Source organism: Equus asinus, chromosome 2 (assembly GCF_041296235.1).
Source record: "Equus asinus isolate D_3611 breed Donkey chromosome 2, EquAss-T2T_v2, whole genome shotgun sequence".
Lineage (NCBI taxonomy): Eukaryota > Metazoa > Chordata > Mammalia > Perissodactyla > Equidae > Equus > Equus asinus.
Window position 1 is genome coordinate 105735816 of NC_091791.1, and position 12783 is coordinate 105748598.

Consider the following 12783-nt stretch of genomic DNA (forward strand, 5'->3'; position numbering starts at 1 on the left):
CTAATACAGTGATGATATTGAAAAAGAAGAAAGGACTAAAATTAACGACTGAAGTTTCCACCTTAAAAGCAATGAAAACCTAAGGTAAGTAGAAAGAAGAAGACAATAAGGATGAGAGTAGTAATCAATGAAATAGAAAACAAACAATAGAGAAAATTAACAAAGTCAAACTTGGATCCTTGAAAAGATCAATGAAGTCAATAAATCCCTAACTAGGCTGATCCATAAAAAAAAAAATGAGAGGATATAAATTAAAAAGGTGTCATCAGTACAGATCATACAGACATTAAAAGCATAATAAGATTCAACTTCAAGAAGGGAAGAAGGAGGGAGGGAGGGATGAATGAGTGGCTGAGTTTGATGATGTGCTGCTAAAGGATGGGAAACTGTAGTGGTTTCTCCAGACAGTCTCCAAGGAGTCAAGATAGTTTCCCCAAAGCAAAATCAGGGTAAAGGTTGCTTAAGTGGCCAAATAGCAAATACCCACTGCAGCTATATAAGCCAACAATCACAATACACTGAGATAAATTGAGAACAGATGTATGTACAAAGCGCATATCTCTGACAACTGTGCTCTTTTGCTCTTGAGCTGCAGGGTGGGGAGCAAAGGTAGTCTTGTGTTGGAGCTGGCGGTCTCTGCTTTAAAGGTGAATGTGGAGGAGCGACTGACACAGGTACTGTGGGTCCCAATCACAAAGCATGTTGCTTCACTGATCCTTTCGTTTCCCAATGTGTGTAGCACACCTGCTTAAAAAGACAGCAAATTCCAGGGTGAAAAAATATCAACATGGGAGAGTTGCAAAGAATTTCATTAAGTTATATAGATATATACAGTTTGACAACTTTCTCCAAATAATAGGGGATGTTTTGGAATGCTGGTTCATAAACTTTGAAAAATCCTTTGTCATTTTAAGCAAGACAGACCTCTTCCAAAAGTAAACTCTTTACCACTGATCTTAATTGCTTCTGCAAAAGAACATATGTAAAATAAGTTGCAAGATGAATGGCCTTTAAATTCTGAGAAGCTGGGGGCGAACAGGAACCTCCAAGGTTACCAAATTCATCCATTGAGCAGATAGGTGTAAGATTTTAATATTTAGGGACAACTGCACCTTCTCCACTGGACTAAGTTGTCAATGAAAAGTTAGAATTATTAGATGTTTAATTAACTAGACAGGTCAGAGGAAGACCTCCTTCATAATAGTGAAAAGCTCTTCTGCTAGTTTTAGACAACTTCTAATGTCCCTTCCTGGAGATGGAAAGGGAAAGAACCTATTATATAATTTCTCAGTAAAAGAAACCATGTTTTCCGTAAGTGGGACAAGGGTCTACTAAGATAAATAAAACAAGATGGAATTCCCCTGGATATTTATAGAACATAACAAAGCTTACATAACCAAAGGATAATTTTGTATGATTTCACTTATATGAAGTACCTAAAGGCAGGCAAATTCATAGAGACAGAAAGTAGAATAGTGGTTACCATGGACGGGGGGAGGGGAGAATGGGAAATCATCATTGACTAGGTACAAGAATTTCAGTTTGGATGAAGGAAAATATCTGGAGGTGGATAGTGGTGATGGTTGTACAACACTGTGAATGTTGAACACAAAAATTGTTAAAATTTGGGGGCCGGCCAGTGGCGCAGCGGTTAAATTCACACGTTCCGCTTTGGCGGCCTAGGGTTCGCTGGTTCAGATCCCGGGTGCAGACATGGCACCACTTGGCAAAAGTCACGCTGTGGTAGGCGTCCCACGTATAAAATCGAGGAAGATGGGCATGGATGTTAGCTCAAGGCCAGTCTTCCTCAGCAAAAAGAGGAGGATTGGCAGTAGTTAGCTCAGGGTTAATCTTCTTAAAAAAGAAAAATCGTTAAAATGGTACATTTTACGTCATGTATATTTTACCACAATAAAATAAACTTAAGAAAATAAGTAGCAAGAATAATAGTTTTTGGGGCCAGCCTGGTGGCTCAGTGGTTGAGTTTGGCATGCTCTGCTTCAGCAGCCTGGGGTCACAGGTTTCGATCCCAAGCGTGGTACAGATGTTAGCTCGGGGACAACCTTCCTCAACAAAAGAAGAAAAAAAAAAGAATAACAGATTTTGATGAGACGTTGGTGAGATGTCACAAATAAATTACCTAATTGTAAAGGAAACAAATTAGTGCTACAAGAGAACTTCAGGAAGACTCTTAATTACTATTCATCCATACTTCAATAACTTAATATATATAGTAAGTTTAATATAATATGACGTTGTAAAAAAAACAAATGGGGAAAGTGTTAGCCCATTCAAAGTTATGATTATTTACTGTTCACAGCCTACAATCTGGAAATAGACCAGGCCTACACTACATCAGCTACGCTCACCAGTCATTAAAACTGTAAAGGATATGGATTGAGAACGGGGTTACAGCCTATTTCTGGGTCCTGGAAAGACATAAGCGGTGGTCAGGGTCACTCTGCAGGCATAGACCTGCTTCAAGGACAGTACCTAGGAGCCGGATAGATCTGAGTGTGTGTTAGCTGCCGTGGGGTTTCTGAAGGTCACCACCCCATCTGATCTAGGAGCTCACAGATCAAGCTGGATTTGCTAATCTCTGCTCAAAGAGCAAGCCTGAAGATAAGCTATTGCTAATTATTATTCATTTCCGTGTGTGTAGCACAATGCTATTTTACAAGTGTCCTTTTCCTACATTATCTCATCTGATCATCATAGTTAACTGCCCTGCAAAGAAAATGGGGCAGATATAATCATCTATATTTTATGACTGAGAAACTTGTATGGGTGAGGCCCAGGAGGCCCAAGGCTTGAAGCTTGTAAGTGGCAGAGTTGAGGCCAGAATCAAAGCCTTTTGGTTACCAGAGTCCCTTTTCTCAAATTCTACAAACCTAGCAGGGCGAGGCAAGAGAGGTGCTTGCCTTGCACAAAATTTAAGAGGCACCAAATCAAGACAAATAATATTTTAATGTAATATTTTAAAAAGTTAAAGTTAAGGTCAAACTATCCCCAATGAACAAAATGTCGAAATTTTAAATAAAGACCGGCTGTTTGCTGGTATTACGACCCTGCGTTATTGTGCAAAAGGAACGGTCCCTTCCCATCAGCCTGAGGTTCCAGGCCCACTGGGCCATCTCGTCCTCTGCTGGGTGGGTTTGTGAGGGTTGACACGATGTGTAAACAGACAGGGTAATGCGGGGCTTTCTATAGAGTCAGGATTTTTGAAGATAGAGTTGTATCAGAACCTGGCTGGGGTCAGATAGCCAGAGAATGGCCAAGTCCAGATTGGATCCCAAAGCGGATGATGTCAAGGCCCCTGCACTTTGCTGCCTGCTGTACTGCCTCTCTCCACTCTCTCTTTTCCTAGTGCCTACACCTCATAGGGAGAAAACACACGTAAAGGAATCACTCTACTGCACACTGAAAATAGGAGCCTGAGTAAAGTCCCAAGGAGGTCTCAGGCTGAGATACTTCTGGTTGGTTGGTCAGGGGCTATTGCATAATGCCAGCATTCCAGAGATGCTATCTGAGTGCCAGGGGCAAGAGCTATTTTTGACCACTGACATACAGGGTGTGTCCTACTTTTAAGGAGCTCTAATAAATGGAAACCTATATTTACATTAAAAGTCCATTAAATTGTGATGATTTACTCTGGCTAGATCATGTTGAAGCCCATTCAATATCAAGTTCTCCTAATCTATTTTTAAGATTTTATTTTTTCCTTTTTCTCCCCAAAGACCCCCGGTACATAGTTGTATATTCTTCATTGTGGGTTCTTCTAGTTGTGGTATGTGGGACGCTGCCTCAGCATGGTTTGATGAGCAGTGCCATGTCCGCGCCCAGGATTCGAACCAACGAAACACTGGGCCGCCTGCAGTGGAGCGCGTGAACTTAACCACTTGGCCACGGGGCCAGCCCTCCTAATCTATTTAACAGAATTTGATTTCCAGTTGGTGGGTATTTTGATGGCCTGTTGGGAAATTTTAATGTAGCAAATCTTCAATCAGCTGTTATTTGAGTATCTACAACTACGTGGTGATAAACTAAACAAAGTCTAAGTCAAGGTCTCTACCTCCGGTAAAACCACCTGGAGTCTACTTAGGGAGATATGACCCTTATGTGCAAATAAACAAATATTAACTTATGATAAGAGCCAACTGAATACTGAATAGCATTGCCATTAACGCATAGGAATTCTGAGAAGAGAAAGCAGTCACTTTGGAAGAGAGAAAACAGACCAGTGTGCATGAACTTGTTCTGTAGGATGGGCACCTAGCTGGAGATGTGTGCAGCACACATTTGAGGGCTGTGGGGAGGGCTGTGCAAAGGTAGGGGGCCGTCAGGTGCCAGACAGGATCACAGGAGAGTGGCACCCTCCGTGTGGCTGAATAGCAGCTGTATGAAACTGGCAAAGCATCAATCTTAGACCTGAAGGTAGTCTCAGTGTGGAGAGTTATAAAAGGATGAGACTTCCCAGGGAGCCCACCAAGACCAGTGCCTGGTGGCTGTCTTCATGTAGAGAGCCAGAGGAGAACAGGAAAGCAAGCAAGAAGATGACTGAGAAAGAAATGGATGAAGCGGTCAGATGAAAGCAAGGACAGTGCAGTGTCACGAAGGGCCAGGAACTAAGAGCTGTTAGAGGTAAGTGGTTAGTGTGAGGTGCAGAAGAAAGGTCAAGGAGAGAAATATTTGAGATTGATGGTCATATTTTTAGGGGGGCAGTGCTGCCTGATAGCATGGCTTTATAAGGACCGTACCAGTCTATTTATCGGATGCTGAGCATGACCTTGATCCTGCAATCTTTGAGCCAACAGAAAAAATACGGTCACACTCTAATTCACCTTAGTAGTATATTCCTTATATTAAAATCTGGGATATCTTTGGAAGGACACTTAGGAAACTAGCCACATTCATTGCTTTCAGAGAGGGGTGCTGGGTGGATGGGAATAGAAGTGGGAGACTGTTCACTGTATATCCTTTTGTGCCTTGAATTTTGAACGAGGTGTTAACTATTAAAAATTTTTTTTAAAAATCAAAGAATAGAACACGTGCTGAAAAAAAAAGGAATAAGTAGGAACAAATGTTTTGGTTTTCTTTTTGCTGAGGAAGATTAGCCCTGAGCTAACATCTGTGCCAATTCTCTTTTTTGCTTGAGGAAGAATAGCCCTAAGCTAACATCTGTGCCAATCTTCTTCCACTTTATATGTGGGTCGCTGCCACAGCATGGCTGATGAGTGGTGTATGTCCGTGCCTGGGATCTGAACCCGTGAATCCGGGCCACCAAAGTGAAGTGCACCAAACTTAACCACTATGCAGGGCCGGCCCCAGGAACAAATGTTTTAAAAGTACAATTTTCACAGGATGCTCCATCAAAAAATAAGCAAACAAGCAAACTCTTCTGCCATTTCTGAAGAAACAGCCTTATTGAGTATAATTGACATAAGATATTAGTTTGCATTTTTAGAATTTTATATAAATGGAATCATATCATCTGTACTCTTTTGTCTTTCTTTCACTCAAGCAAAGTTATTTTTGAGATTCATCCATGTTGCTTGTATCAATAGCTCATTCATTAAAAATTATTGAGTAGTATTCCATTTTATAGATATGCCACTTGGATAAATACCTAGGAGCAAGGTCATATGCTAAGCATGTTTAGCTGTACAAAAAAGATCAAACTTTTCCAAAGTGGCTGTACCATTTTGCATTTTCACCAACAAAATATGAATGAGAGTTCCAGTTGCTCCACATCCTCACCACCTGGCAGGGTCTTTTCAATGCTCAACATTCTACAATGTGCATGGTGGCATACCACTGTGCTTTTAATTTGGATTTTCCTAACAACTAATGATGTTGAGGATCTTTTCATGTGCTTATTTGCCATCTGTATATCTTCCTTGATGAACTACCTCTTCAAATATTTTTCCCATTTAGAAAAATGGCCTTGTTTATTATTATTGAATATTAAGAGTCCTTTATATATTCTGGATACATGTCCTACATCAGATACATGATTTGGAAATGTCCTGTCCCATTCTGTCCCTTATCTTTTCATTTTCTTAATAGTTTCAAAGAAGAGGTGTTTTTAATTTTTATGAAGTCAAGTTGGTGAGGTAGCCAGCCTTCAGGATGGTCCCAATGATGCCCCCTCATTCTGGTGTTCATGCTCTTCTATGGTCCCCTCTCACAGTGAATAGGGTTGACCTGTGTAACCAATAGGATATTGAGGAAATGATGATGTGTGGCTTCTGAGGCTAGATCATAAAAGACGCTGCACCTTCTGGCTTCTACCTTTGCTCTCTCATGGATAACTCACTCTGAGGGAAGCTAGCTGGCATGTTGTGAAGACACTCAACAGCCCTGTGGGAAGTCCCTGTAGCAAGGCACCAAGGCCTCCCACCAGCAGCCTTGTGAATGAGCCATCTTGGAAGCAGATCCTCCGTCCCCAGTCAAGCCTTCAGATGACTGTTGCCCTAGCTGACATCTTGACTACAACCTCATGAGAGACCCTGGGCCACAACCACATAGCTAAGCTGCTCCTGAATTATAGACTCACAGAAACTGTGTGAGATAATAAATGTAAATTATTGTTTAAGCCACTAAATTTTGTGCTGATTTTTCACACAAAATAGATAAGAGTGGAGTTTCTATCATTTGCAGTGGAAAACCTAATGATTAATATCTATCTTATGTTTTTTAAAGGGGAGTTTCAGGATGGAATGAAGTCGGGATCCTTCCCTTCGTGGTGACTGCCACTGCAACGTCCTAGGAGCCTGAGTCCTTTATTTCTCACGACTTTTTCTCGTTCTTGGTCCCCTGATCCATTCCTATGAGTTCTCACCTTAACATTCTACAGTCAACTGCTTTGGGCTAACACGATGGTGACACAGGAACACCGGATGGAAAGCCACTTTGGGAAAAATCAGGGGTTTTGACATTTGCAATAATTGCTAGCTCAGCTATCTCACAAGTCTGGCCTTCCTCAAATACTGTTTAGGAATAAAACAAGCTTGCTCCTGCTTTAGGTCCTTTTCAGTAGCTTATCCCTCCTCTTTGGATTATTATTTTAAAAATTATCATTAATTAAAGTATCATATGCAATGCTCTTACATACTGAAGCGTGTATAAATCACTTACATACAGGGAGAGAATAATAACCAGTGGTACACCATGTACCCACAACTCAGCTTAAGAAATAAACTACTGGGCTGGCCCCATGGTTGAGTGGTTAAGCTCGCACGCTCCGCTTCGGTGGCCCAGGGTCTTGCTGGCTTGGACCCTGGGTGCAGACATGGCATTGCTCATCAAGCCATGCTGAGATGGCATCCCACATAGCAGAGCCGGAAGGATCTACAACTAGAATATTCAACTATGTACTGGGGGGGCTTTGGGGAGAAGAAGAAGAAAAAAAGATCGGCAACAGATGTTAGCTCAGGTGCCAATCTTTAGAAAGAAAAAAGAAATTATTAACAGTATATCTGAAGCCCCCTGGGTACCCCTTCAGGACTGTGCCGCTACCCTCCACCAGAGGTTACCCATTCTCCTGAGTTTTGAGTTAACTTGAGTTATCATTCTCTTGGTTTTTTTTACAGTTTCACAAAAATCACCTATGTAGGTCTCCCTGAACAGTTATCGTTAATTTTGCAACACTGAGCAGCAAGCACACACCTACCTGTGATATAATATTGCCAGAGTTAGATGAAGCCTCCCCGGAGAAGACAAAGAGAGTGGTCCCTAGGTTTTAATCTGACTTTGGCTTCCCTGGGAATTTACCAGAACCTCTCCTAGGGAATGTCATGAGTGAATCCTGGGGACAACAGGGTGCAGCACAGTGAGGACATTGGTAGGACAATAGCAGGAGGCAGGTGTTGGACGGGTAAGTGATGCGGTTGGGGAAATGTGCTTCTCTGTGTTTATCTGCTTCCAAGCTCACCACGGTGGAGCAGTAGATCAAAGCAGACCATTTCCGTGGGAGGAGAACTGAGTCCTCAGCTGATCTAGATGGCAAGGCTTATGGGGGAGAGAGGAACTTTTATCAATGCATGGTCCAAGATAAGTCATGTACAGATTAGAATCAGGGTCAGGTTCACCTGGGTATCTAGTCCTCAGGTAAAAAGGAAGGAATAACAGGAGGCAGCTCCTGGATGAAGCCATCCTCAATATGTCTGTCTCTTGGGTTTCACTGCTCCAGTTCTGACTGGTGGCCATTTGCGGCGCAGTCAACATCCTGGGATCTCCCTGCACCATCCACCCAAAGATACTGATTGCCTGCCTTCTGCAACGGATTTCCTCTGTCCTCTATCCTATGACTTTTTCTTTCTCGTTTAGTTCCTTGTGGAATCCATTCTCCAGTAGCTCCTTGAGAAAGCATGCATGGGAGTTAACATTTTTTGAGATTTTGCATGAAAATTGTCTTCCTTCTATTCTCATATTTACCAGATGACTTGGCTAGGTATAGAATTTTGAGTTGAAAATCATTTTCTTAGAGTTTTGAAGATGTTGCTGCCCTGTCTTCTTGATTCCCATAATGCCACTGAGAAGCCTGAGCTGTTGGTTCCTGCTCCTTTGTATGTGACTCTTTTTTCCCCTCTTGAGGCTTGTAGAATCTTTTCTTTGTCCCCTGTGTGCTAGAATTTCACAGTGATGGGCCTTGGTGTGTCGGTCTTATTTCTTGATCAGCCTTTTCCGTCTGGAAATTGTGTCCTTCAATGCTGGGAAATTTTCTTGAATTATTTAATTGGTGAATCTTTTCAATTAATTATCTTTGTTTTCTGTTTCTGGAGTTTCTGCCATTCAGATGTTGAACTTACATGGCTTGTCCTCTGTCTCTCCTATTGTCAAGTCACTGTCCTTTTTGCTTTACGTTCCGTGAGTCTTCTCCAGTTTTCTCATTCTTTCTGCAGAGTTTTCCATTTCTGCCATATGTTTTTGATTTCCAGGAGTTCCTCTTGGTTCTTTGAATTATTTCTTTATATGGCAACATCTCCTTGTTTCATGGATGCGACATCATTTATTTTCCTTTTGAAAATACTGATGACATTTTAAAAAATTTATGACAATAGTTTTAATTTGATGTCTTTTCCCTGCATGGTCTGTTTTGCCTTGAAGTAAGTTGCTTTTTCTTCTGCTGGTTTTGGTCCTTATTTTTCATGTGAAAAGCTTTCTTTAGCTGTTTGGCATTAGCCGTTTGTTCATGATGAAGAATATAGCCAAAAGCTCGTTTGGGAGCGCTGAGTGTGGGGTTGGGCCTTTCTGTGTGTTTTAGCCATGGCTTCCCCAAAAGCAGAGCCCAAGACTCACACAGGGGTAGTTCATTTGGGAAGTGATCTAAGAAGTAGGAATGAGGGATACTGAGAGGGAAAAAAGACAGAGAGAAAGCCAATATAAGTGTGAGATGTGTTACCCAGCTGGCCATTGCTGCAGTGGCTGGTGCTCCAATCCACAGGATATTCTGAGTCTTACGGAATGTGTCTCAGAACTCTTCACTCAGGAGATGAAAGAAGGAAGCACTTCTCCTCAATAGTAGCCCTGCAGACATCATCTTCCCTGAATTTCTGGGTAGCACATGTCTGAATGCTGATGCTGAGTGGTTCTGCAGACCCACATGGATATCAATGACGTTTTGGGACAGACAGCAAGATTCAGGGCTGAGGCAAGACTTTGCTTGCTGCAGTAGCTAGGGATCCCTAGAAAAACAGAAACAATAGGAATTGAGATATAGATATAGTATAAGGAATTGTCTCATGCAATTATGCTGAGAAGTCCCATGATTTGCCATCAGCAAACCAGAGACCCAGGAGAGCCAGTGGGGTAGTTCCAGTTTGAGTCCAAAGCCCTGAGAACCAGAAGAGCCCATGGTATAAGTTCCAATTCAAGTACAGGAGAAGACCAAAGTCCCAGCTCAAAAACAGTAAGGCAAAGAGCCGAATTCTCCCTCCCTCCTCCTTTCTGTTCTATTCAGGCCCTCAACAGATTGGATGAGGCCCACTCACATTGGGGAGGGCAATCTGCTTTGCTCAGTCTACCAATTCAAATGCTGATTTCATCCAGAAACACTCTCACAGACACATCTAGAAATAATGATTACTGTCTGAGCATCCTGTGGCCTAGTGAAGTTGACACATAAAATTAACACTTGCTCTGGGAAGCTGTATGGAACTTGATGGAACAGTAGCTGCAAATGTGGGTAGAGCAAGAGGATTAGAAGTGGTGCACAAAAGGTGTCTGGTAGATTGCTTCACTGAAGAGCAACTACTGGTTGGACCATTGTTGGGAGATCCCCAAGTGTCAGCCTCTGTGGGTCTTTCCTCCTAGGCTGATTAGATTCTTCAAGAAGAGTCTTCCAATCTCCTACCTAAGAGGTGAAGGTCACATTGCCAGCATTCTGAAAGCCAAATGGGGCAAGACAGTTGTAGTCTCCACATTCGATGTGCATTTGGCCTCTAGGTTCCCCCATTTCCAATGTGGTATCCATGCCCTCAATGTGCCTGGCATCTTCTGGACCAGAGATGCTCCTTGTAGGATAAACCTCCAACCTTCTGCTGGGATCAGGGATGGGATGTGGGATCTAACTGCTTCTCAAATTGCTTTCCCTCAGTTCTCCTTATTTTAGCCTTCTCCTCCACCCTCAGTCCTGATGGCCCCTGGTTCTGGCAGTTTCCGGACCTTCTGAAGTATTTCCAGTATAAGCTGGGTTGGATCTCAGCTTTCGCAGATCTGCTAAATCAGTTACCACTCATCCATCTATTTTCCAGCTTCTGAAATTGTGATGCTCTTTTCTCTTTTCCTATTCTCCTTTCCTTATGAGTTTATGACTTAAGAAAAAAAAAAAGAGAGAAAGAAAGAAAAAGGAAAGAAAATCTGTTTAGTGCAGTTTTGGGATGGAGCAAAATTAGTTGCATGCAGACCATCTGCCATCTTAGCTTGGAATTCATGTGCAGATATACACATAGCTGCCTCCATTGTGTCCTTCCTGTTTCAACTGAAATGTCACCTCCTCAGAGAAGCCTTTCCTGACCACTCAACCGAAATTAGGCCCCCAGCGTTATAGCTCTTATTACTACCTGTTATTTTCTTATTTATGGACTTCTGCCCCATCAGAATTTAAGTTCTATGAGAACAGGTACCCCAGTCCATGCAGGATCCCCAGCTTCTCAAATAGGACCAGGCACATGGAAGAAGCTCAGTAACTGTGTTTGGAAACAATATTTTGAGTATCAAGTGAGCTTCAACCCTGTGTGTGATACACCCTGGGAAAAGGAAAGAAAGACTGCCACACATGTAAAAGGAGCCGGGTCTATACAGAAATAGGACAGAATCTGTGTGTAAGTCATGCAGAGTATGAGCAGCCAAAGAAACTGCAAAGAGCAGGAGCAGAGCTGCAGGGATCTGGAAAGGCCTGTATTTGAAAATGGTGTCTCTGACTTGAGTCAAGGTCATCCTGGGTTTCAGCTGAGCGGCCACGATGAGTGGGGCTGACCACTTAAGGGAACCACCCCCAGCAAAGGTGGACAAAGAGGATGGGAAAAAGGGAGAAAAGCAGACCCCACTAGTCTCTCTGCTTCTTTAATTGCTACAGGAGGACAGAAATGGGGGAAACAGACCTGGGAATCTTCAGGGAAGCAGAGAGCACAGGGGAAGCGGGAAGCCCTGTTCTGCAGTGTGTGAGGCCATGTTACGTTGGGAATGGAAGCTGCTGCCCCCATTTTACCTACCAGGAATCCTTATCACAAACCAGGGCCATTTCAGGTGCTGTTCACATCCCCAGAGGTACTGAGTGCTGTGTGACCTTTATTTTGTTAAAAAAAAAAGTTACACGTATTTACTGTAACAAATGCAGATGACATGGACAATTGAAAAGTTTGAAAAAAGTTACCTTCCTCTCCAATAGTGTCAGCTTTTAGCTCAGCAGATTATTTGAGTTTAGTTTCTTTTCTTTTCTATCTTTCATTTAAAAAGGTAATACATTCACATGGTTCAAAATTCAAAAGTCACAAAGGTGTAGAGTGAAAAGTGCTCTTCCCATGCCATTCTCCACCTTTCTCTGAGGTCTCCTCGGAGGCAACCTGGTCCTTGTATCTTTCCAGAAATATTCTCTGCCCATCCAGATTTTCTTCTGGACATAAGTAAATAGGAACAGAACTACTCGGAACACACACAGATGCCCTTCCTCTAAGTGAGCCACGGCTAAGAGCTTGCCTCTTCATTTTTGCCTGCAAAGAAACAGCAGTAATAGGAGCCACTGTGATTCCGGGAGGGAGGGATCGCCTCTCGGTTGGTTCATTGGCAGATCTCTTAGCACAAAAAGGAATTGTGGAAAGGATAGGATGTGGTCTGCCAGGTGTCAGGTGCTTTTAATTTAGGACAGAGCTCGTCTAGCTAAAGACATGGTATAGATATGGCAAAAGAAATCCTGGCTGTCATGTGTGATAGGGAATAAAGCTTAAATGTGACATTTAAGGGCATTCTCTGAGGAGGATGTTGTGTGGGATCTAAGCTTGGGAGAAGGAAGCTTTTTTGGGTAAGCCACCCAAGGTGTATCTTCATTAAAGGGAGACACTCCAGAGTTGAACTGTGGGGGTCCACAGTCAAAGAAGGAATAAGACAAGAGAGCTAGATGCTTCCCAAGTGGCACGCCAGGAGGTGGACAGCAATGGGTGGGGTCCAGTCTGGGAATTAAGTTAGAATGCATCTGACATTTTCCAATTGGAGGGAGGCCCAATTCTGAAGGTAGAACACTTCAATGTGGTATGGGAGGGAGCCACTGGCAAATCAGACAGCTCC